Below are 26,326 nucleotides of genomic sequence, written 5' to 3' on the forward strand. Positions count from 1 at the left end.
CAGGGAAACCCTCTTTCAGAGTAAGAGGGAAGCAGGGATGTAGAGTGAACTGCTGTGAAAGAAGCCCATGGTATCCAAAACTATTGTGGTGTTTGTTTTTCCTCCTGACATGGTATGAGCTCACAAATACCATTCTGAGCTCTTGAAGCTCTCTTTGTTCATTGACTTATCTTCTTTTATGAGCAGAGTCAATAGGATACCTTGTGAAAGCTTAAATAAATGCATACATTTAAACTGAAACCAAGTTGGCTTCCAGCAGTCAGGGTTCCCATTATCTCATCTTGTTTCAGTCAAAGTGCTGGTATGAAGCAATACAATGGTATCAGAGTAAACATCGTTGCATACAAATTTATAAATACTCTGCCTTGCCTGCAACAGTTCTGTGCTTGAATAAGGAGCTTCCCTGCCTTGGATGGATTCTGTGTCTCAGAGTAATGAGTAGATGCCATTGCTCTCATGTAGGTGGTTTTATCAACCGTGTAAGCTGCAGGGGGAAGGTGCTGAGAAATATCCCTTCAGTCCATCCTTGGGTGATATTATGTCTGTGTTCAGAGAATGAAAATTTGAAGGATATTCACTAGGGTGACAAATCCTAGCATGGAGAGCTACTGGAAGATGGTTCACAGGAGCATATTTGTCTCATGAGGAACAGTGCAAGTGGTAGAGTTTCTGTCTCTCGGGAGAGAGGGAGTTCATGAATGAAATTCACCCTTTACCCTTCCTTTTTCTCTTACAGGCACTTTGGGTTTTGTACCATTTCCTAATGGCTTCCCTTTGTGTAATCTCACGTGTCAGAGATCTGTACAACCTTCTCTCACAACATGGAAGACTGGCACAGCTACATTCCTGCAACATTTAGCTTCTGGTAAGTGGAAAGCTGAGATGTGGAAGGCCTAGTCAACAGGAGACTGCTTAAGGGATCTGCAGAGCATGGATGCTGGTGTCAATGGACTTCTTGACAGAAGCTTCTAAGGAAAGTCTGTGCTCTGGGACTCATCCACTGGAGTCTCAATGCATGCTGGAGGAAGAGAGGATATGCTCAGTGTTTGCTGTATGTTTGGTGTTGGAAATTCTCCTGTGAAGCAGCTGTTGCCTTCTGCTTTCTAACTACTGTCAGGTCCTGAGCTTCCCTACTCTGTTGCAGAGGGAATGAAAGATTCTATATATATTGGTAAGCCCTTGCTTAATTGTACTTTTCTTTCAGCTAAGCATCTGGGCCCTTTTTCACAGGATTTCCATGCTTTGATTTCTCACCATTCCTCACACTTAAAGGAGTCAGCTGTGTGTCTCAGATGTTCAGCCAGTCTTTGGCTCCTGCCACCTCCCTCTAATCCTGCTCAGAAAACAGTGAATTTAAATGTCAGCTCCAGTTCCCCCTACTCAATATCAAATTAACTCAGCTTAAAAGATTTTGAGGTCTTTTGGCTTGTACACATGGCACTATGTCCCAAACCTATGACACAGACAAGTTTTCATTGCAGTGTTTGCTCACAGCAGGAGCACGTGAAAGGAGCGCGTTTTGAGAATGACTAAACATCAAAGTAGATGCACATGAGCTGTTCTGAGAAGCATAATACTTACCTTGGAAGATGGAAGAAGTGTTTATGTTATGCTAATGGCCAGAGGTCTCAGATCACATTTAGTTTCCCCTCTACCACAGTTAATAGAAATACAGATGAGAAGCCTGTCTTATGCAGATACAAATTTGTTGATTTGGCTCTGCTTAATTATAGTAAAGAGAAATCAGGAGTGTCTGTGAGTGTCATTCCTGCCTGGTTGTAGTCTATCATCTCTTGGAGAACTGCATTTTTGCAACTCCAGAGAGAAAAGGCCTTTTTTTTTCCTTTACCCCTATGGGCTTGCCTAGGAAGATACCCATCTTTAATATGAAGCTTTGAAGCATTATTATGGTAATGTCAGGTAACTGCTCTTCAACATAGATTGACAGCTAGCTATTAAATAAGGGTAGGGAAGAATGTGGCATCTGTGCAGTGAATGATGCATGTGGTTATTTTAAAATGTTTTTTTATAAGCAGAGACACGGCAATTGCAGGTTTTCTTTGCCTTTTTGATTTAACAGCATTTCAGAGTCTTATGCCAAACCACAAGTAAAAGCAACACTCAGATCAAACTGCAGTCTCAAAATATTTTCCCCACCCTGAGTCAAGCACAAAGGATTTAATTTCTAATCAATTGCAAAATGGGCTACTGGAAGACAGCATCTTTTCCATGTGCCCATTTGAGCCTCTGAAACAAGCAAAAATATATTTGTGTCTAAAGTCACTTAACATCTGACCAGTTCTCACTGGGGTTTAAATTGACTGGTCCCTGACAACTGTAATGGATTCATTTTCAATGACTAGTTGAGCTCTGAATTGCTACTAGCTGGCATCAACAAGGATACCATGATGAGCTCACAGAGCTCAGTACATGTGCTACTTTTCACAGTAGAAATGACATGTTCTGCCAATCCAAAGAAAATTGCCAGGAGCAAAAAATAACATTTTCCTCGATGCCATGGGTTTTGGGGCTACCATCTTTTTTCCATGCCTGGTTAATATACTTTAATATACTTATTTTTTATTTCTTCTTACTTATTCTTCTTACTTTTTCTTAATATACTTATTTTATCTTTTTTTTTTTTTTTTTTTTTTTTCCGTGTAGCAGAATATGGCAAAAAACCAGGACTGGATAATGGAAATAGTGGCCACCTCCAGACAGAATATTAAAAACGAGATATAGTTGTTAGTGGCATGCTTCTCTCCTTTGATTCCAGAGGACTCCTGCAAAGAGCCAGTTACTGCTCACATATCACTTGCATAGCCTTGTGTAAGTCTTCTAAGCAGAAGAATGTGAATTCTGTACTCATTGTTTGGCTAAGAAAATTGTGAACTCTTGAACCTTTTTCCCTTACAATTTTAACAGAACTTGACCTAAATACAAAGGTTGAAAACTGCATTAACTTTTTTTCTCTATAGTTGAGGTCAAGAAAGGGAAAGCAAAAATATCAGACTGACTGCTTGTTCTTGCAGCTTGTCCAGCCTGACAGGCTGGTGGGAATGCCTGTTGGTCTCCCACCCAGTTTTCTGGTTCCTTGGGGCAAAATATGAAGCGGGTCTAACATGGTGTAACTTGCATTCCAACCAGCGAGCAATTGCTTACTAAAGTAGTCCTGAAGTTGTTGAGTTTTCCTTGTTTGCAGCAACTTTAACAAACCTGAAAAGTCCCTTTCAACTCTGTAAGTCATACCATTTCAGGTTCCACTGCAGAACTAAGCAGGTATGAAAGCAACTTCAAGGGAGTCTCCCTTGATTTTTAGAGTGGGGTTTGTTAGAGCATGGGAATATAATGAAATATCACTGCATATGTTCACTGCCAAGTCTGGTTCAAGAGAAGAGAGAGATCTCAGGCCCATTGCAGACAAGGCTTCTTAGCACAGGTTTCTTTGATTTGATTTTTGGCATTGCCCATGGATGCGGCACATTCAAACAGTTACAGATCCAAAGACAAGGAGTGTGTTGAGAGGTTTTTTTTAAAAAAAAAAGATCAGAGAATTGGCTTTAGGGTTTTTTTTTCCCTCAGGAAGAGAAGATAAATATGACCATGATTATAAAGTCGTTATGAAGAAGATGGTGATCAATCTTTTGCTGTGTTCACTGAGAAGAGGAAAGATTGACTTTGTTAGAAGCAGATTTAATTGAAATTGACTGTTAGGAGAAGTAGTCATCTACTGAGAGACGTATAAGCATTGCAACAGGCTACTTGCACAAGCAGTTGGTACTCTCCCTCATGAGAGAATTTAAGAAGAAGTTAGATAAACCTTTGCTTAGAATGGTCTAGGAGTACTTGTTTCTTTTTCTGAAACTTCCTCAGTTTTGTTTTGGTCTGATATTCCTATGGGCTTCAGCTTTAACCCTATAACTTCTGAAAAGGAGTCATCAACAAATGCCAATAGAAAATTGCCTGAATAAATACCAGTAACACAACAGGGCATTTAAAAGACCTCCCATGAATCCTCATCCTTGTATGGTGAAAAGCACATTAATGTGTACCCACAATGCTTAGAATGCCTCTAAAGTTTATTGGAAAATAAAGCAACGATGGTATCTAATCTCTTAACCCTAACAGAGAATCTGTTCCTCTGCCTCAGATTGCAGACATACCATGAAGTGCTGAGATTGGCATGAGCAGCGCACATTTTTATTTGAGGGGAACATAAATCCTAAGTATCTTGTTTGTGTATAATTATTCTTGCCCTGAGGTTGCAGCATCCTGTGCACACAGCTGCATTGTGAACATTTTTCCAAGTTTATTTAGCACTGAGTGCAAGTACTTTACATGTCAGAGCTGGGAACGCTCCTGTTTCAGCTGACTCCACTCCTTTGGGGTGTTGCAGAGCGCTTAGGTGACTAAGCGAGAGGTGGTTGCACAAGCCTGGAGAGACAGGGAGCTTATTTAATCACATTAGAGAAAGAGAGAGTAGGCGCCTGGGAGCAGACAGAGCTAATCTGAGAGGAGAAGCGAGAGTGAGCAAGTATGTCTTACGGAAAGGCTCGGGAGGTCAGCGGATTGGCAAAGTCAGTACACCTTTAACAGAGGATTTCTACATATTTTCTCAGTTTGCATATGCCCCTACCTAAGAACCTAGCTAAGGGCCTTGACTCCTCTCAACACACAACAGCTAATAAGCTAAAACTGTGTTCCAACAGGACACTTTATTCCTTGTTTTCTTTTGCTACTCACCCACCTCAATTTTAAAGAGATCAGCAAGCGTATTGGTGGCAGTGACCTATCATTTGATCAACCAAGTATCTTGGTGGTTTCCTGTCCTCTTTACATTGTTTTGTTCTTGTTAAATGGTGCAGAGGGCAAAGAAAACCTGCTGTGTGGCAGGGATGCCACCTGGAAACAGAGATCTCAGCAGTAGCATAGGGATTTTTGAGGCTCTCTAGCTCCAGTTTTACTGTGGACACAATGAGCAGACTGAGGGGCTAGGGTGTTACTTTACAGAATCAACCTGTACTGTCTGTGCTTTGTGGAAACAGACACAAGGTAAAGAGGTAATCCCTGTGATTCTGACTAAATGCCTGAAACAGAGCTCATCTGAAATGCCTACATGTATTTTGTAGAATCATTTAGGCAGTCACATGTTATAGCTCTTTCAGCTTCTGCTTTTTTTTTTTTTTTATATATATTTCCAGGAGTAATATTTTTGTAGTAAGTGATTAATTCTATTCTTTATTCTGCCCTTTTATAATTTTTTATTTATGAAAGTACATAATATGGCCAGTGCAGGTGTACCTGTAGACCAAGTCAATATGCAGGCAAAGATGGCCAGTACAGAACACAGGAAGGTGAGGATAAAGAAGAAATTCCAATTGTATGTTTGTGTGCATCCTTAGCAACCTTTCTGGTTATGTTTGTATTCCTCTTTGTTTTAAGTCAGATGTGGCATGTAACCTATAAATGAACTCCATCTTTCACTCTCTTTTCAGTGTAGAGCTTTGAGGGAATATTTTTTTGTATGTATGTGTATAGCACATGTCACTTCTTGACCTCCAACCTGCAGACAGTCCAGGAATAGTGTAATTAATTTAGACTTGTTTGGGGAAAAAAATTGATCATTGTTTGATTTTATGAGGTGACTGATCTGTTGGATGATGTCAGTGTGCCATAAGGCCAGCCACATGAGCACGATCCCATGTTCCAATATGGCTTTGGAAGTAGAGGGAGTGGTCAGACCTGTATTGGAAACAATGTTGTTAGGGCAGGTATAGAATTGACTCACATGGGGTATTCAAAGAGCTGAAATTCAGAATCTGACTTGTGGCTCATTTTGAACAGCAGCAGTTCCTTGTAAAAATGAAGTAGGGATGGCTACAGCAGCAACCGGCCCATAATATGCAGCTCTTTAAAAGTCCCAAATCAGTTGTCTGCAGATGACATTATTGGAAAATCCATTCCTGTTGCTTTTCTTCAGGGTGTCAGAAGGACCAAGGAGGTAATTGTATAAAGTAATTGTCATAAACATTCAAACTAGATGAATCTCCATGTCAGGTTTTATTGCAGCCCTGCAATTTGGGCTAGGTTCTCTGAACTCTGCTAACCTTGGCAGATCTACAGGGAAAGCCTGCAAAATCCTTGAGTTCAAAGCAGGCAAAATATATGACACCTTTTGAAAGTTTGGCTTTGAGTGTTGAGTTTATTTGAACTTACATTAACCAAAGCAAATAAAAAATGGCTTGCATGAGCTCCCGCAAAGTGAAATTCCAGCAGGGAGAATGAGAGTAGACAACCTGTTTGCCAAACACAGTTATTTTTATTTGTGTTAAAGGAAGAAAGTTGAGTACTTCTATATTTGATTTAAAGTAGGAATAAGGAAGACTGTATCTTAAGGATGTTATGTAAAAAATATTATCCCTCTGGGAAGACATCCCAATCAACCTGGACTGTATCTACTGGGTCATAACACAGGAGTTCATTTTCTGGGCAGTTTGTTTTTTACTTTGCTAATACCTGGGAATAAGGACGAAGACAATAAAGCACCAAGGCAGAGATCGAAGTGTGAATAGCCAGTACCTTATATTTTTGTGAAAAATAAGTAGATTGAATAGAAATAAAATCTGGCCAAAATTCATCGCAGTTTGCTGTGGCAGAATCAATCTGTGGACAACATCACACTTAAAGGAGGGGCTAAGGATTTACTAGGTATGAAATGAGCTTGAATAGTCAAGAGCCAGGGGTAGAAAGAGATTCTATGGGTCCAGAATAAAAGCTTGGCTATCTGGTGGGGAGGGGGGGGGGTGGAGGGGAAGGATTCCTTTTAAAAATTATTTTTAGCAAAAACTCTGTCAAGGAACAATAGATGATGATAACTATTGAGGTGTAACAGAGATGGCAAAACATTTGTGGAGATAGCTAAGATGGTTGCTGGTTGAGGAGGTGTTTCACATAAATTTTTGGGTGTGACATATCACTGAGAGTGAGTGCTGTAAGAGTAAATCACTGGACTGCAGTTTCACTTGGAAATGGTGGAAGGGGTTCAAGTGAGTATTAAAGATGTGACAAAGGAGGTTGGGCAGGGGGCTATGTGTGTGTTTGTGTTTCTGGAAATAGTGAAGGAGAAGGTGAGGAAGGGGAGGAATAGCTGGAGTGCAGGTACTGGAGCATACCTGACTTGTGAAAGACAGTGGTAAACAGTCTGATGTTACTGTAAGCCTTTAATGAGGTAAATACAAAGAGATAATGAGTCAAATAACCAACCTAATAGAGCCAAAGGTATTCTGGGGAAGTCTGATTGCTGAGGAATATCTACCAATGACCTAAAGAACTGGATTTGGTAGATACCAATCTTGCTTGTTAGAGGTCTGTCATTATGGGAGGCTTTGACTTCCGGGATTATAGAGGGGAACAAATAGCTAAAATCAGGCATTTCTGAATGCAATAACCAGCAGAGTTCCTTACCAGTCACTGAAACAGCAAGGAGAAATACTTTTTTAGATCTGACACTAAGTTGCAGAATGAAGTAGAAAATAACCTTGCTTTTAGAGATTTCAATTTCAATTAAAATGAAGGGTAGGCAAGTACAGATCTATAGCTTCAATTCTCAGATCCAGATGGATGGCATATCTTGTGAAGTGAAAAACATGGGAGAAAAGTTATCAGATATTACTGAATAAGGGGTAGAAAAAAGAACAGATCGGTGAAGAAAGCTACGTGTAAGAGGCCAGGAAATATATGGGTGAAAGGAGGATTGGCATGCGACAAGCTGAGTTTGACTCTGCAAAAGAAATTAAAACAAATAGCAAAAGGTCCTTCAGCCACATAAATAAAAGGGGAGAAAAAAGTAGTTTGTCATGGCCCAACAATTTATCAGATACTTTGTTTCTGTTTCAGTTAGGATGGTGATTCTGAATATTCAGACATTGCAGGTTTTTAGTGGCTAAGAACACCTGGAAATTAAAATGGCTTCTGCCAAAGTGGGAGAAACAGCTCAAGTCAAATATTGGAGAATGGCTGGATCATTTTCATCTTGATATCTGGAAGGAACTGACTCATATAATTGCGGGCTCAAGAACACTATTTTCAATAAGACTTAACAGAGGAAAAAAGACCCTGTTCAGCTGCAGAATGTGAGTCTGTCTTTGACAAACCCATAAGGACAGCCCTGTTGGAGAGCAGGCTAGTCATAGCAATTGTTCTATTCTTTTAAATGTAACAATAGGATATAAGGTAGCAGAAAAAGGAAAGAAAATGTAGGAGGCTAGATCAAGCATGATGTAGGTAAGCCTAGTCACTGATAAAGGCACTGGTGTTTCTAGTCATGGACATGCACTCCTCCTTGCTTAGCTCCTAGTGTGGTGTAAGTGAAACTGAGGGACATGCTGAGTAATGCCAGTAAAATTGTGACTAATAGGTAAGCTAAAGGGCAGATTTCAGTGAAAAGAGACCTTTCTGACTGAAGGGAAGTTGTTATTGAAAGCTCTTCCTAATGATTGATTTTGGGACCAGTCTTCTGTGCTAATTTTACTAGAGACTGCTGCTGAGAAAATGGAAGTGTGCTAGCGAAACTAGTTGTAACAGAGTTGGGAGGTAGTTGTATAAGGACTAAATAACTGGAGAACAAAAGGCATAGAATGAAAGAAAGAGGGAGAAAAATGTTTGAGATGAGTTATAATAAGTAAAAGTAAGTGCAAGGTTCTTGCTAAAAGGACAAAAGGACGGACAAAAGAATTTTGTCTGTAACTGTGGGGTTCACGAGTCTGGAGTAGCTGAAGAGGAAGAAAATGCTGCTACAACTGAGTGTCTCTAGTGCTCTGTGTGTGTCAGTGAAACAACCATCCAGGTCCTGTAGTGTGGCAAGCAGGTTATTTTCAATTTGGACAGGTATAAATGTTGCTATACTATGTTATGTGTTATTCAGATCCAGTCTGAATCCTAAGGTGGGATACAAGCCGAGGGATTTCTTTAATGACAGGCATTTCTGATGTGTGTTCAAATATGAATGCAGCCATTTGCATGCATTACTCACCCCCTTCCTTCTCATATGTTGCTGATCCTGGGATTTAGAAGAGCACAGACCTGTCCAATGTTTCTTAATCCATAATTTGGTATAGACTGTGATTGGCAGGCTGCATTTTTAAGAAGCCTGCTTTGAGATGTCAGATCTTATCCTAATTGAGATCCTCTTGCCTGTTATGGGATTTGTGAGACCAATTCACTCAGGATGTCTTGGCATGAGAAGGTGTATCATTGTTGCCAATGGAGAGGAGGTCCTTGGGCTCCAGGTAGAGGAAGATAAAGTTAAGTCAACTCTAGTACTGTAGCCATTCCTCTTCTCTGCTGTCCTCTCTCCTTCACTGGACGTCATTTTTCTCTTCCAGAAATGGCTGTCAAGATAATATGAGAGACTGATAATATCTAGAGTAATATATAATAATGTCTTTTCAGTGTTTCATCACATTTTGAGATACTGGACTAGAAACTCTTTCTACCTCTGTCTCTCTAACTGCTCCCAGCATAGCCCCTTTTCATGGGCTAAAACAGTGCTTTAAAATTGAAGATTTACAAGATCAGTTGCAAAATCAGATTCTGCCACATGCTGGGAGTTAGCTTCCATTTGTACCCCTCTTCCCTTGGATATAGATGATGCATGGTAAATCTGGTCAAGGCTCTGCAAGGCTCTGCAAGGCTCTGCAAAGATCTACCTCACTGCTGGTTTTCATTTAGGTGAGCGATTGATTATGTTTACCACATAAACTGTGTTTGAGCAAGAGTGGTTTCTTCAACAGGAAGATGAAAGGCATCAAGCATGGCTTGTGGTGCTGTATAACTTACTGCCATAAAAGGCCTATGATGGAAGGGGAGAATCCTGAGGTAATTTCTGATCTTCTTGTGCTTTGGGAGAGGAGGGACATTTTGTGCTTTGAGAGATGGCTGAGTTGGCACCTGAAAATGTCTGTCACCTCCTCGGTGTTCAGTAGCAGGCCTGTTTGTTCCCAGTCTGATCAGCTGCCATTGCATGCCAAGCAGGTACAGCTAAGAGGAATGCAGAGGATTTCAGTTGTTTGAGAAGAGGTGGGTGGGGGCCTTCAGAGTCCGTGAATTCATTAAAATTCCATGTTGAGTTGCAATGTAAACGCGTGGGCCTTAATATGCAGGGCTCCAACAGGTAAATACTCGAATCTTGGATACAAGACGTAGCAAGTTTTTACCTGCCCTTCATCCAAAAAGCTCACCAAGTACTCTATACCCACCCAAAAGGCAGTGCTCACCACTACCTGAATATAATGCAAACTGATAGATGCAAGCACAGATTAGGGGCAGCTATTCACCATCAGATGGATATCTGCCACAGAGTGTGTATTGTTTACACTTAAGAGAACTCAGAAGAAGTCAGACACTCTTTCCATTGCTGTTCTCTTTGAACACACGTTACGTTGCTGACAGCATCTATTTGTTTTGTGCATTGTATAATCCACTTTCAGTACCTCAAGCTGCTCTCTTAAACACTGAAAGTCACTAAGCCTCCACTGGGCAAGTAATCTCATGGTTCAGAAGCACGGAGAATAGGGCCAAAATCTGCCTGCAGGCGCCCTGCCTTTGCACACTCCATTTGAACCCTGTGAGGTAATTTGGCCCTTTTTGTGAGCAGTCTGCTCCATGTGCCACGATCCTCTCATACCAGAGCTGGTAACTTTGCTCAGAGCAATTTCACCCTAGACTTGGCTCTGCAGCCACCAAGCCCAGGGCAGTGCTTCTTGCTGCAGGCGTGGGATGAGGGAGCCACATGCTCTCTGTCCTGTCCCATCATCCAGACGCAGCACAATATTTTGGAATTGAACTTGCTCTTCTCGCCTGAAAAGATGGGAGTGTGCAAAGACAGCTCCTGAACTCCCACAAAAATGGGACTGGGTACCCTCAGGAGCTGTGGTGCTCACCCACTCATCTGCCACTGCAGTTCTCTGCAGCTTGTGGGGTATCCAGAGGGCTTGCTCTTCAGTCAGCATGCCTCTTTTCCAGTTATTTGCTCCTTTCAGTGGGCAAATCAACTGGGAGATGTGGAACAACACAGCTTTAGATCTCTTTCATTTATTTCTCTTTTTAAGAATAAAATGTTGAGAGAGCTGTGGTCACAGGAAAAAAAATTCTCTGCTGTAACAAGGGAATGAAAACATCTGCATGAAGAGAAAACACTGAAAGTAGAGAACTGTGTTATTCTTTGGAGAGAATGTTGGGATTAAGGTTTAAAAAAACTTTTTTCTTCTTAAGGCATCCAGGTTTTACAGGTCTCAGTTACTTCAGGGATCAGATATTTAAAAGATATTTTCTTGATCTGACTCTTTTGCAGGACCTGAGTATTTTGAAAGACTTCCTGCAAATACATGCCAGTTATTTGATCTGATCATTGTTTTAATAAAACTATTATTTAACTAACCACGAGTTAATTTCTTTGGCCCTTTGGGAGCCAGCCACAAATAGTAGCAAGTTATTGTGTAACCTGGCTAAAGCTGAGCTTCTTGTCTTCCTTGCCAACTCCCACCATTGACAAAACCTCTTACAAATGTACCTTTTTTTCTTAATGGAGTTAGACTATTATGAAAGAAAATTCTTGTGAGATCCTTAAAAGGTGTCTTCATGTAACCTTTTTCTAATCCCTTTTAATCTGTATTTTTTTCTGCCTAAGGATGTAAGTAGATGCTCTGTAAGGAAAGAAGGGATTGTGTAAAACCTGTTGTGTGGAGCAATTGTCAGAGAGAAACACTAACCATAACTGGAGTGTGCCTGGCCTATACTTCAGTGAGAGGATACTAGAATGCTCACTGAAATGTTTTCCTTCTGGTAACCTCCAAATTGGTATAACTTGCAAGGAATTTTCCAAGAGAGGGGAAAAATTACTCAAAATAAAAGTGTGTTTATTTAAACTACTCTGGAAAATTTCAGAATTTTGGTTCAGGAACGGATAATTTTATTTTCACTGTGACATGTAGTGTTCCAAAACTTCCTTCTCTGTTACTAATGAAACCTTGAAACAAAAAAAGATGACTGTGCAGATGAGCCAGTGAGCAAAGAGCAGTGTTTTCTGGGAATGACTGTGTGAGATTATCAAGTTCCACAGTGATGTGTTAGTAAAATATGCCTGACATACAAAAGAAGCTGCATTTTTAGCAAACACATTTCCCTGCACACAAACATTAGCTCCAGTGTTTACTGCTCACTGAGTCAGAACAATTGTAGGCAACAGCTTGATTTCTTTGGGACATCTTAGCTGTTGCTCCAGTGACCTATTCTGGCTTAGATACTTAGTCTAAATTCAAAATAAACTAATCATTTCCAAAAAGATGAGACAGCTGTTGTGTGGTCTGCAAGTGTGTAGTGTAACACAGGAAACTGTGGCTTTATTTTGAGGAGGACAAGGCGTGTAGAGTCACCAAGATCCCTTGTGAAACAGCCTTGCACTTAAGTACAAGCAAGTGGAAATGGGTGCACCTGGGAAAAACAGGTGCTGTGCCAGGACTGTGGAAGGGGGCTTGGGGTGGGAGAAAGACTCTGGAGGATAAGGATTTCAGATCAGCCGTCAGCTGACTCCAGAGGCCTTCCTCGGCTGGTGTTATGGCCAAAAGGGTTAAGGCGGCCTTTGAATATAAAAAACAGGTAGGAGCAGTAAACAGAGGCCCAAGTGTTGTTTTTACCTAGGTGAAGAGTGCTTTACTGGTGCAGACCACATGGAATGGGATGTCTTCTGCTGCAGCTCACATCCAAACAAAGTTGAAAAACAAGCTGGGGCAGAGAAGACTAAGAAAAGACCTGTTGGGATGGTGGGAAATACTTGGGAAAGATTTTTTTCATATTTCTCTCTGGTTCAGATCAAACATTTTCAGAACAGTGATGAACTCTTCTCCAGAGATGGCCAAATGAAGACCAGGAGATATTCTGGAGAAAGAGTTTTCTGTTACTATTGCTCGAAGCTAGGCAGACCTGCCTGGTTCTGTGCAGTAAAGCTGATCAAGGAAATGTGAAAGAGCAATGCTATACCACTTGTCCCAGTACTACTGGGCTTTAGGTAAACCATGAACATTTCCTGAAATGGCTCATGAGCAGACAAATGAATCAAAAACAATTGAAAGGTGATAAAACTCTGTTGACATGAATACTGTTCATTCACAAACTGAACTGTTTAGGTAAACCACCTTGGACATATTTACAAACAGAAGCCAGCACCTATTTAACTTTATCCCAGGAGATTGAAGCTGTTAACACAGGAAGCTTTAGAAGTATAGAAGGTCTTATTCACCTACAGACTCTCCTGCCTGACAGCTGTCCTTGACAAAAAACCTATGTTTTTTCAAGTTAGGTGAGGAAGTTCTGCCTCTGCAAAGGTTGTTGTTGAGCCTCAGTTGAGGCTCAGTTGAGCCTCAAAATCTCCCTCTCTCAGGGAGATTTTGAGAGCATCACTGCCTCTGCACGCTGTTGTCTGGAGGCTAGTGCAGGTGCTGGAAGGATCTGTGCCACTAGAGTTCTTCTATCCGTGTCACTGAAAGCTTTGTTTCGACTGAGAGGTAGAAGAAGGAAGTTTTTGACAGACAGTCTTCGTAAGAAGAAAGGAGTCAACTTTGTTGTAACTCTATTTGAGCGTCTCCCAATGGCTGCTTAGGGGACCTGAAACCTTTCCAGGTTTAGAATAATTTTTAGGTACTGTTCCTTTGTTACAGAAGAATTGAGAACAAAGTAGGAATGCCGATATCATTTCTGGGTCTTTCAGCTCTAAGGAGAAGGCCCAGGACAGTGACCATGTCTATACATTTTCTCTCTTAACAGGGTAGAGCTGCCACTGGAGTTTCCCACCCTGATGGGGCAATGGTATTTTGTTTTTCAGCAGATTTCAATGCCCTGGCTCTAATCTTCAAGTGAGGCTGCTCCCCCTGGGAGTGCATACCACCAGTTCACACCAAGGAACTCCCTACACTGGGAAGCATCGTTCTTTTTTAGCATTGTTTCTCTTGCAGGAAGCATGATGGAGGGGGTTAGAAATGAGAGCCCTGTTTTCTATAACTGTATGTTGGTTCCCTGGGTGAAGACCTAGAATAGCTCCACTGCTGCTGGGAAATGAATCTATGACTTATATTCAGGTAAATGTGTTTGCCTCAGGATTCTTGCCTCTGAAAAAGGGCAGGATAATGAATACATAGACAGTGGTCCACACATATTGCTTTCTGCACACATTGCTCTGATCTTGCTACTATTTCTGTTCCGATAAACAACAACAAATTCACCATCCTTTTAGGTATCATGAAAAAAAACCCCAAAACAACATGACCTCCTTTATATACAGAAATTTCCAGCCTAATTATTCCTCAGGGACAGGAATGACTGATGGGTGAAATTTAAGATGGAAGGCAAGCACATTTTAGGCAATGAAGAAATTAATTTGTGTAGTTCAAGAGAGCTGAGTTGTTTTCTTTTTTTTTGGTCCCCCTTACCTCTGCTCCCAAATTCATTATTTTTCATGTTCTGAAGGGATCAAAAACCAACCCCTGCGTGGAGATACCCCTTTTGAAAGAAAGCCAGGAATTGAAGTACATGCAGAATTTGCAAATACACCTACCAAAAAGAACAAACTGAACTGGTGCCCTGGAACAGGTTTGGCAATGGGAGATATTTAGAGGCCTTTAGGAACAGGTCCAGAGAAATAACCCAGTAAATTACCTCACCATGGAGTACTTAACTGGCATGTATGATTTCTAGTGGACTTCTGAAGGTCCATTCCTTGTCTGCTAGTAGCACAGACACCCACTGAACTTCTCAATACCTGAAAATCTAGACCTAAGGTAACAAACCTACCTTTTTCTTTTAATCTTTACATCTCCTGTCCTCATGGTAAAGCATTTTGTTCCTGCAGACTTTATTTCCTCATCTATACAATGGGGATATTTACAGCACTTCCCCAAACAGCCTGGACTAATGTCCTAGAAAAGTGCCAATGTCCCAGCTGTGCAGGGATTAAGGTCCTGCTCACAGGCTGGGACTGCTGCTGACCAAAGGAGGGTCAGGGAGGGAGCTCTGGGCTGCTGATCTCTCCTGCTGCTCCCTTCTTCACCTCCTCCTGGGCTTCATTTGGGCTCACACCATCCATCTAGGACCCTCTGGGACTAGTCCCTGACTACAGCCCTAACTTCATTGCCGCTTCTTATCACTCTCTCACTGAACTCATTTGGGCTTGAATGCAAGTATGTTAATACAGTCCAGACTTGGTGCAGGCCTGCTGAAATCACTGATTTGGAGAAATGCAGTTGACAAAATTTTTAACAGGTTGCCTTGTCATGCTGTCCAATACTTACCATGACTAATATCTTAAAGCAATTTTTATCTGCAAATGCCTAAATCACAAATAATTCTGATAGTACTATATTCGGGATTTTCTTGCTGTTTTTCTAGTTTTAGTGTTGTATTCAGTTCAGAAGTTTCTTGTAAGAGACAGTGTACCCTATGCACAATACTAAACTTAGTGGAGAGACTGCAAGTTTTTTGGCCTAACATCAGCTTACAGTGAAAACAATGCAGCCAGAGCTGTATAGCTGGTAATTTAAATCCCATGGCTTTGTTCATCTGCCCTGGTTGGCTAGGAAACTTTTGGAGGATTTATGCTAAAACTCTTTTTCTGTCATTTTTTCCTCTTTGATTTTATATATTCTTTAACTTACAAGAGATAGTAGGCAAAATATTTTTAGCATGACATATTTAGATTGCCTAAACATAGTGAAACATATATTATTTTGTGGAAAAATACATAAAAATATGTTACATGTATGTTGAAGGCATTTAAAATATATATGCAATCCAGGATAGTAATTATAACCAAAAACACACACACACTTATTTGCCTGCCTGTATATGAGCAAATATACAGGTGCAAATTTCACCTGTCTATATTTTCTTGTATTTTCTTATTCTTCCTGTATACTTTTCTTCACCTGTGCAAATTTACAGGTGAAGAAAAGACTATTAATATCAGCATGCATGTGAAAAGAAGATATGAGACATGTCATGCTAAAATGTTTTTCAATTTATTAAGTTTTATTTTGTTCTACTTGGAAAACAATAGCTACCATGCACATATTAGATAGCTTGTATATAATCCCAGTCTGCTGGTAGGACACTGGATCTGGATTCATGGGTGGGTTTCTTGCTCAGTTCTCCTACTTTAAAGAGACATGTCTGGGTAATTCTCCATAATGCTTCTTTGGTTTTCAGACGCTAAAGTACAAAAGAACTCATATAATGTGTGCATGTGTGTGTCCTGAGGTTTTGGTCTTGCATATGGCATAGGAAGAAGGTGGAATCTGCAGATATGGAAAGGTTATGGGTCAGAATGCAGAAAGAAAGTGAGCTAGCTGTCTCTCTTCTAACTTAAACCAGGCTGCTGTGAGCAAAAAGACTGTATATGCAGATCAAGGTTACCAAGGGACATAGACACCTCTGGCCTAAGTTATTTTCCTTATTAAACTGGCAGTGGAAGAAGTGATGTAAAATTCTCTAGATTGACTCAAAAGCACTGAAATATCATCCGTGCCCTAGAAAATTAAATTGCCTTTTGGTCAGACAATGCCCAGCAGTGTAATCCTGAGACACAAGAGGATTTGGATTGTAAAGTACTCAAATTAAAGGAGTGCTTATGTTCTGGGAGTTTGATTCTTCCTACCACAAGTGGTGTTTGGTTCTGGGATTTTTGTTTGGACCTGCCTGTGCCTCTTACAAAACCAAAACAAGCAAGCTGTCATTTTTACAAAAGCCCAGATGTATTTTTACTTTTTGCAAAGACAGACAAATATCAGTGCTAAGGTATTAAAGAATATAGCTACTAAAATGTGTTGCAATTCTTTCTGTTCATTTTCCCCCTTTCTACATTTGCCTGCTGTTCAACTTGTTTGCTTGTAAAATCTTCCTTGGAGCCACATTCGTGCAGACAGACTAAAACATTTTTGACTCTGAATGAATCCCCTGAGGTAAAATTTACTCAGATAATATCTTGGTTACTACCTAACCTGTTTGGGTTATTTTTGAACACTATAAAGTGGTAGTACCAACAAAGGGAAACTGCATGGTTCATACCAGTAGCAGTTCACTTCAAGTAACTTAAGACCTCTGCTTTTGCACAAAACACCTACATCTTGTGGCTCTTTGTAGAGGTCGGAAATCAGAAACTGAAATGTTTCAGGTGATCCCCCAAACTCCCCATCCAACATTATTTTTCCTTTCTGCAAAAGCAAAAACACATTTTGATTTACCTGATCACAGACATAACTGTAAACGAATGCCAAGTGTACACAACAGCACAGATGTGAACGAACTGGACAAGCAATGCTGAGTAATCACTCAGCTGTGATTAGGCACAGGTCCCAAAGAAAAAGCCAGGCTCTGAACAGGCCTGACTTTTCTGGTTCAGATCAAAACCTCATGGCTCTTTTTTTTCTATAAAGCATTGAAGCAAGTCCCTGGTTCTTCAATTTGCAAACAAATTCAGATTCAAATTCCAAACCTGTAGCTTAACTTCATCTCTAATAAAGCTGATGTTCCACAGGTTTGGGTTTCCAGCCATTTCTCCAGATGCCCGTTGTAAGACAGATGCTGTTCCAGCAGAGGCTGCCAATCTGGCATCACTGCTCGTGCTGCTGTGTGCTGCACGTGGGCTGAGAACAGCAGCTCTGCTGACCAGCTCTGCCAGCACTCCTGTTGGGGGAAATGGGGGAAAGAGGTAAGTGAGCATTTCTTTGCCTGGTAGGGAAAATACGTTGTTTTACTCTCTGCTGCTGCAAACTTAGGAGAGAATATAAATCAAAACTTGTCTACTTAGGGAGCGCAAGACAGGCCCTAAAATGGTGGGAAAGTTTTTAAAGGCAAAGCAGGTTAAAAGAAAAGCTATTGAGCATAGGAAAAAGCTACGAGGAACAAGTCTGGACACATTGGTCAGAATTAATTGAATTATAGCTATGCCACTCTTAAAAAAAAAAAATATATATATATATATATTAAACTCTACAGACCTATTCCCTAAGAGGAATTTCTGTTTTGCAGGAGATTTTAGGTTGTGTTAGGAAGAGTGTAAAGTATAGTCTTGTCAGTCTCCTCTGAGGTGCTGAGGCCCTTACCCATGTGCTGGCAGATGAAGAGCTCAAGGCCTGGGGAGCTCAAACGACTTGATGTTCATCTGCTGGGGTGGGAGGGGAGAACCTGCTTCTCCTGCAGAATGCTCTGAGGCCTCTGCACAGCAAGTCTCCTCCTTGGGGTCAGCACGGACACCTTTTCAAATGTCAAGCGTGTTCTGTTGTGTGCGGATGGTGACTGTGAAGTTTCCAAGGAGAGCTGCTGTCTTGGCTCTGTGCTCGAGCTGTGCTGGCAGGTTCAGGGGGATATGGCTAGCTCCTGCAGCAAGAGAGGTGAGTGGCAGCTGGGTGCATGAGTAGCTGCATCCAAGGGCAGGAGCTGACCTGGCCAGGTGTGAAGGCTTGTCAGATGGGAAGAAGTTGGGCTTTCCCTTTTTGGTGAGTTTTTAAAAAATAGGGGATTGAGCCTACTCTTGATTAGAGTAGTTTTCATCTTCCATTGATTTAAAGGCCAGAAAGGCAGCACAATGTATGGAAGGATTTAGATCATAAGAACTTTCTCAAATAAAATCATGGAACAATCAAGCACAGTAAGAAGCTGTTCCTCCAGTAAGTTGCTGGTAAAGATAGGATAAACTGTATAGTTTTGAATATGAAAAGAAACCTCCAAGGATGAAGTCTGCTAAGAGAAATTCAGAGAAAAATCTAGCCCAGAGCATTTTTTAAAGCTGCTTTATCTATCAAAGCCTGTAAGCAGTAATCCTTACTGGACCAATGCTAATTTTAAAGTCTTGGCTATATCTGTTCCTGGTCAAAAGTAAATAATTTTATTTCTCATTTCTCATATATAGGTTCTTTTACAAAGGTTTTATTCTTGTTTCCACTCCAATTCTTAAGTTTCTTTTTATTTTTCTTCTTAGGAAACTAGATTAGAATAACCAGAACCTACTTTTAGGAATGGAATGCTCTTGGGATTATTTCAGGGATTCAGAGAGCTATCAAACTGTTCCTACTTACTAATCTCTATGTGAATTTAGGTGCCGATCATAAAATATGGGGGTCAGCACTAGCCAACAAGGTAATGACACTATTTTTTCAGCCAGACTCAAGCTCTCTGAAGTTGCACAGGGAGTCCTCTTGAAGGTCTACAGTGTGATCCAAAAGAGAAAAGTAATAATAATAAAAGAGTATTTCAGTTGATAAAGTGCTTGGTGTAAACACCAAACTATTGTAATTTGCTGAACAATTAAGCTCTAGTTCTGTAAAGCAAGTAAGTGTGGATGTGTTTTAAATTACCTTAGTAAGTGCTTACATGCCTTGCTTGTGTCTGTTACTTAGTCAAGATCTTCTGGTTGTCTTGTGTGCTAAAGCTGTGAATGCCCCATTCAGCAGATACCCTGACAATCTGTGTGTGTTCATGCCTTGCTTACTAATCAAAATGTTTTATTTAAAGCTGAATTAAATTGTATTAGTCTAGTTTATGCTTTCAGGGGCAGTCAGAGTGCAGAGTGCATAACAGACATTGACACACTCAGTATTTCTCTTTTCTTGTATTATTTCTATCTACCTAGATCAATTCAGGGTAAACTTCTCCTCCCTCTTGAGGAACTCGGGCAGTTCCTCAGATTACTGCACCTTGCTTGAGCTGGGTGTGCCTTCAGTTTTTAATTAACGCTGTTAAATAAACAAAACAACCAACAAACAATTCCCAAAGGGAAGTAAACCACAAGAATGATGTTGAAATGCTCATAAGAGCTGAACCCTTAGTCTCAGGAGATGCAGTGTTATGGCCATGGCTCTGCCCTTGACTTGTCCTTTGGCTCTAAGTAAAAGGAGGTGTTTGTTCCTGAGCAAAGGAGGAAAAGTGGTGTAAGTTCAGTGCAGGAAGCAGTAAGGCTTGCTCAATGCTGGTTCCGGTACAGATCATGACTGCCCTCCCAAAATCTGAAGGTGAGCATTGCACTCTTCTTCTCAGTTGGCAAAAGGAAATACTGGTACAAAACTCTTATGGGAAATACTTAGAAGCATCAATGCTCTTCATTTCTGTGTTTTGGGATGAACACAAATGCATCCTCCCCACATTCTCCCCTTGTCCCTCTGCAGAGTCAGGTTAGGAGGCAGCACAGTGAGTAGGTACCATGTTGAAATCAGCCAAGGAGAGGTGACTCCTCAGGCTCCCATTTCTCTGTAGGTGAATCTGTGCCTGCCATCAGTTCCCCAAGTCAAGAAGGAAGTTCCCTAGGCTGAACTTGTGGTGTCTTAAGCCCAGAGTGGGAATAAATGCTGTTGATAACCCGAGTTTTGGTAGTTTTTAGACAAACTGAAATGGTGCATCAGACTTGAGCACTGCTGGGGCTTTGTGGCAAAATCCTGGAGTAAAGCGGTAGACTAAAGTTTCCAACTTAATTGCATTTAATTAGTCTAGCTTAAAAACTTAAACATGTTTCTAGGATGGATTTTCCTTTGTTTAGCTTCTTTTGGTGTGGCTTAACAAATTTTAACCATCTAAAACTGACTCTTGGTTGGAGGGACCATAGGTGGTAGAGCACATATCCTTTGGTGGAATAATGAAGTGTTTACATTATGCAGTCCTATTGTGAGATCAATCAGACTACAAGGCTGGATATATAAACAGAATCTGCAGGTGGTCTCTGCGTCTCCTTGCCCAGAAGACATGCTTTAATCCTCAGGAAGTAGGCAGAGTGGAGGTTCCAGGAGGCAGCCAGCCCAAGCAAAATAAAAGAACAAAACTAGCCTGAACAATGCAACGCATGTCAAGCTCATAGCGCAATCACTGCAAATAGCAGCTGACGGGAAACTTCACGACAGTTCACCCATCAGCTAAAATCGCCAGGCTTGGGATCCTGGGGATTAATGAGCATCTTACTCAGACACTAGAAGCATGACATGTCAGGCAGAAAGGGTGGGTAGTGCATCTCATGTGGCCCCCAGTTCATTTGCTCCCTTTCCAGCTATTAGTTATTGGGCAAGTTTTTTTGTGGAAAGTCTCTTGCTCTGTGTTCTTGCATTTGCTCAGTATTTTCCAGCTGCTATAGCCCCTTAATATTTCTGCTCCTTGATGATGCAAGCAGAAGGCTAATTTTTGAGTTACTTGGGTCTCAGGTTGGGAGACAAATGGGAGAATTTAGCATCCATATATGTTTGTACCTTTGGTGTGGGGATTGTGCTAATAACTCTCTGGTATGTAAGCACTCAGGGGGTGTGAGCAAAAATAGTATAGCTCAAGCTTGTTCAAAAAGAGAGATAAATGAACGACCTCTGAAAGAATTTTCTAAGAGTGTTCTTCCAGGACTCTGTGGAATGGAGGAAAGTTTTGCTGGAGTAAGGGCAGAAGGGTCTGACTCAGTAAAAAGAGGTAGAAGAAGATACTGAGAGCACGGAATAATGAAAGAAGTAAATGCCTGTTCAGAAGAAAAATAATAATACTAATAGAACCCTAAACCCACATAGTTGGGTTGGCTTAAATGTAGTTTGCTATAGGGTTGTTTAATTAGATTTGTGAAGCAGGGAAATGCCAACTGAGATGTTCTGCAGCAAAAAAAAAAAAATAGTTTTCAAGCTGAAACATGGCACGTAATGGAACAGAGTTGTCCACATGGGTGCATTCTCTTCCTCTTTCTGAAGAGAGCACCTAAATCAGTTGAGTCAGAAATTAGTGAAGGGTAAAGCTCAAGATGTCTGGAATTCTCCTGTCTCTTTAGATTCTTATCTGAAGTGTATTTAAGTCTTTGGAAAAGGTTTGCAACCTCATGAGATGTTGTTTTTTCCCCACCCCCCCAAGTGTTTTCACACATTTCCTGATTATGAAACAGCCAGTCATCCCTCAGGAATGGGTGGGTAGTGGGAGATGGGGACAGCTTTATTTATTTATTTATTTATTTATTTATTTATTTATTTATTTATTTATTTAAGCAGCTTTATATTTCATCCTGTCCAAAAGCATGAGTCAGGCATTTACAGTGCATGAAAAAGGGAAAAATTGAAAGTAATTTCCTTTGCTTCTAAACTACTCCACGTAAAATTACCTGGCAAGATGTGGGCAGTTTCTGTGCTTGAGAAACGAGTCCATCTCAGCTGTGTGCAGGTGGCCTTCTTTATGGATACAGAGAAGAGATGTTGTCCATACATGCCACAAGATCAAACTTGCCTGATTCCCGTGGCAGAATTTTGTTGACAAAATTAAGAATACCAAACCCTACATCAAGAATTATTTCCACTTTCAGCTACTCTTAGATCTTTGTGTCTAGCTCCTGTTTATCTGTGTCTCCCTCCCTGCCTCAGTTTTACTGTATGCAGGGGAAGAACTATGATTGGAGGGTAATTTCAATGCAAAACCTGTTCCCTCTTTTTGGGCAGCCTTACATTTCTTCCCCTATGCTAACTTATTACCACATTTAGCTATCACATAAAATTTGTTGTTTTCAAGCCACTTTAGAGGTTTGAAACCAGTCATTTATTTCTAGATCATATATATCCGGATTTGCTTCATTAACTCAGGGAAACCTTGCATGGATTAATCCACAAATAACAGGAATAAATTTGTTGTTGGTTGTGATTAGGTTTTTTGTTTGTTTGTTTGTTTTTTTAATTGTGTAAATTCTTGTCCTTGCTATTTATTTACTTATGGGAGCAGTTCTAGCACCTGAACTACCCTAGCACAAAATTTCTATAGGACAAATCTTGAAGACGTTTTCTTTATTGTTTATGGCCTACTGCTCTAATCCTACAGGACTATGTGAAATTTCTTCTTTTTGAGCCATTTGAAGAGACAGTAGAACTATAAGTTTGTAATGTTAAGTTCATGACCTTTCATTATTAAGATTTTCTTCTGTATGTCACCTATGTAAAAACTGGTATTGGTGTCATAACCAAGCTCAGTTTCAGTTAATTTAAACATTTTTATTAGCCATTCTGACCCAGAAGAGAAATGTGTCAGATGTCTCTCAAAACACTGGCTTTATGGACATACCTAAAAGTAATCAACCTTAAGAAACTGTCTAATCGTCTCTTGAAGACTGTCTCTGTTGCTCACGCTCCTCTCAAAAGAATTTGTATACAGCTCGTGCATATTGTTTTTTGCTTGACTTTTCATTCCTGGTTATCTCAGAGCAGCTCAGTTGTTGTTGTTCTCATACAGAAGGTTTTTGATGTGTTTAGAATTAATCCATCAATGGTGACATGAGACTATATTCTCCTGAGCTAGTGATGTGAACATCACGTACATGCAGACACTTTCAAAAATGACAGCAGATTATTAACTGAGATCCTATCTTAGCATCTGCCCTTCCCATTTGTAGTGACGCAAGCTCTGCAGGAAGAGGAAGTGTTAGATTTAGGGATTTTCTAGAATGAGCTGCACAAAGGCATTGTGCATATCAGTGCTAGGAGGAAAGTGACAAGAGGGTGTCAGTGGAAGTGAAAAAAAGGTTTTCATGGAATAGACAGCATAAACTTAATTTGGCATGGACATTCCAAGTTAAGGGTCAAGGCAAGCAGGTTGTGCATGCCAGATGAGGAGTGTTAGGTGAGCATGGCATGGGTAAGGCTGAGAAAGTGACTGAAGCAACTGTTCTGACAGGTGTGGAGTGCAGACTGAGACAGGAGCAAAGATAGGCTGGGTCACACAGAAGATGGAGTACTAACCAAAACACAGAATTATGAAGGTTAGGCTTGGGAGGCTGCAGGCGTACAAACTAAAAAGGATGAGCCATCCTGTGGGCATGATGTGATTGGACTGTGAAGCACAAAACTTTCAGCAGGGGAATCTGAATAAAAAGAATAATGTCGTCAAAAAGTTAAATTGGACACAGGGAGCAGTGCTAGCACTGGTTTGCTTTTTACAAGAACTCAGAAATAAAGATTTAGCCTTAGAAAACTAAAACTGGAGATAATGTATGATGAACCACTTTTCTGAACTGATGAATTAAGTCTGATATTTAATTCACTTACAAACTTACAAACAAAACTGAAGATGCTTGGCTTGTCTTAGATTAACTCATCTGAAAACAGAGGCATCACTCATCCCTTCCTCTTCTTCACAGCCTCCTGCTTTCATCTTAATTAAGACACAGCAGACAGCTATTATTTCACACTGTCTTCCACAGCAAACAACCATTATACCAAAGCCATGCTAGCATGAACAGGGTGTATTTGTTTTAACAACATTTTCATGCTTATGTATTTCTGTCATTCACTTAAAAAGGGCTGGGATATCTCAGATCATGAAGAGCTACTAAACCCAAAAGATTACGTGCAGTCCCTGGGTTTGCAAAGTCTCTAAACTGCAGATTTCCAAAATCCAGAAGGATAACAAGTAGGGTGTATGTTGCTGTATGTTTGCCTTGTTCTTACATTCTTTCACAAATAACTGCCACTGGCTATGAGATGCAGTGCTCTGATATCCTGTGCTATCAGATAGGAGATAGCAGCTGAATGTCATACAGCTTTTTTTTTTTTTTCCATCTGTGCACAACTAATCCAAACACACCTGACCACGGAAGCACGTTAATTAACATAACGTGGTTTTTTTCAGAACAGTGCACTGAGGAAATCCTCAAATTCTTCCCAACCCCTATGTATCATGGAGAAAAAGATTAGACCAGTATCAAATGTGGGTAATTTTGGTCTTAGCAGTTACCCCCCTTCTCCTCCCAAGCAGCAAAATGCTTCTCTCTAAGGCAAGATCATTCAGCAAGGCTGACAGGCACCATTTAACTGCCCACGCAGAGGAGGGAAAGAAGCCAGTGCTCCTTGGAGTGGTGATCCATGTGAGGAAGGGCATACCTAATGTAGCAGGCTGGTCCTGCAGCTTGGAAGTACTACCATGCAATGGAAGGCCGCCTTTCTAGATTGTCATGGAGAAACCTGTTTGGGCTAAGGCCCTCCCTGGACCTCCCTCCACATAAATGGAGGCTGGTCAGCTATTGGTAATAAGTCACTACAATAGGTTACAGACGTAAACAATTAGCAAGGAAAAATGGTGAGGATTTGCCACCACATCCTACAGATGTGGAAACACAGGCACATGGAACTGAAATGGGTAACATGAGAGCACAGGACATCTGAATGACGGAGCTCAGCCTCTCCTCTAGAGCAGTTGGCAACCCCAAGCAAGTAGAGAACTTTTAGTATGCAAAGAGCCGGAAACACCTATTGCTATTTGACCCATAATCAGTTTACTATTTTCTGCTTTTCAGTCAGACTGTTTATTTGTTTCAGCTGCTTTTCAGGATGACGAATTGTCTAAGAATGTGCTGGTGTTTAGCAGGAAGTGGGGGTTGTCTTATAGCATGCCCAGCTACCTGAGAAGTACTGAAAAGTGAACTGCATCACTGAGCTTGAACCTTACCCACGGCCTGATGAGCAAAAGATTTGAATGTTGAGTGGTGTCAGACCTTGCATCTGTAGGTGTTGCCTGTTGTATGACTGCATTGAAAGGGATCACCATGAAATTATTAAATAAAGTCTGGTAGCAGGGCTGGCTCAAAGAATTATCCTATCTATCCAGGTCCGTAAATTTTAGAGTCTTCCTCACACTGATGATTTTAACTCTTGTAGTAATTTTGTTACCAAAATGATCATGGCTACTTGGGCAATGAGGTTTGTGGCCTTCAGGAAACATAAATTATTGCTTGTGTAGAGAGATGTGAGTCAGGCTCTGTAAGTACATTAAGATCTTTTTATACGTAAGTAGATATTATGAATTGGAATAGAGAAACTAACTCTCCCAACAAAGCTCTTTTGCTGAAGAACCAGGAAGACTATCTATAAACAAAGATTTAGGTACAAACACTTAGATTAATGACTTCTGACTTCTCTGCTCTTCAGTCATACTGTGTTAAAGCCCTTTTTGCTTTGCGACCAGGTAGGTTTAGGAGAAGGTCCTGCATGAGACTCTCAGCACAGGATTCCCTTCAGGTGACCTGGAGTCAGTGGCATCCAGAAAAGATGCAAGATCTGGGTAAAGTTAGTTGTGGAAACTTGGAGATTGCTAGTGTTACTTCTGGCTTTGTGACTTGGAAAGGAAGGCTGTACATAGGGCAGTGGAGTGGCCAGGAAATTATGGTGATCTCCCCATTTTTCAAAGTGCCTGTCCAACAGAATAGTGATTTGCTCCAAGATTTCCTCTGAATTAGAAAGAAAAGAGAAAGGAGGCCTTTGGCTGTAAGTATTCTTTTAAATACCATAGAAGAACAGATAAATAG

The 26,326-nt window shown here is 40.8% G+C and overlaps 1 long non-coding RNA gene across 1 annotated transcript in view; it reads left to right on the forward strand.

The window, feature by feature from the left end:
* The first annotated feature begins 495 nt into the window (after positions 1–495).
* LOC140682312 (uncharacterized) overlaps positions 496–26,326 on the forward strand; it is a 117,099-nt gene continuing 91,268 nt past the window's right edge. Inside the window, exon 1 of the long non-coding RNA XR_012053858.1 lies at positions 496–865. This is a non-coding gene — a long non-coding RNA (uncharacterized lncRNA). The remainder of the gene's footprint in view (positions 866–26,326) is intronic.

Source organism: Taeniopygia guttata, chromosome 2 (assembly GCF_048771995.1).
Source record: "Taeniopygia guttata chromosome 2, bTaeGut7.mat, whole genome shotgun sequence".
NCBI lineage: Eukaryota > Metazoa > Chordata > Aves > Passeriformes > Estrildidae > Taeniopygia > Taeniopygia guttata.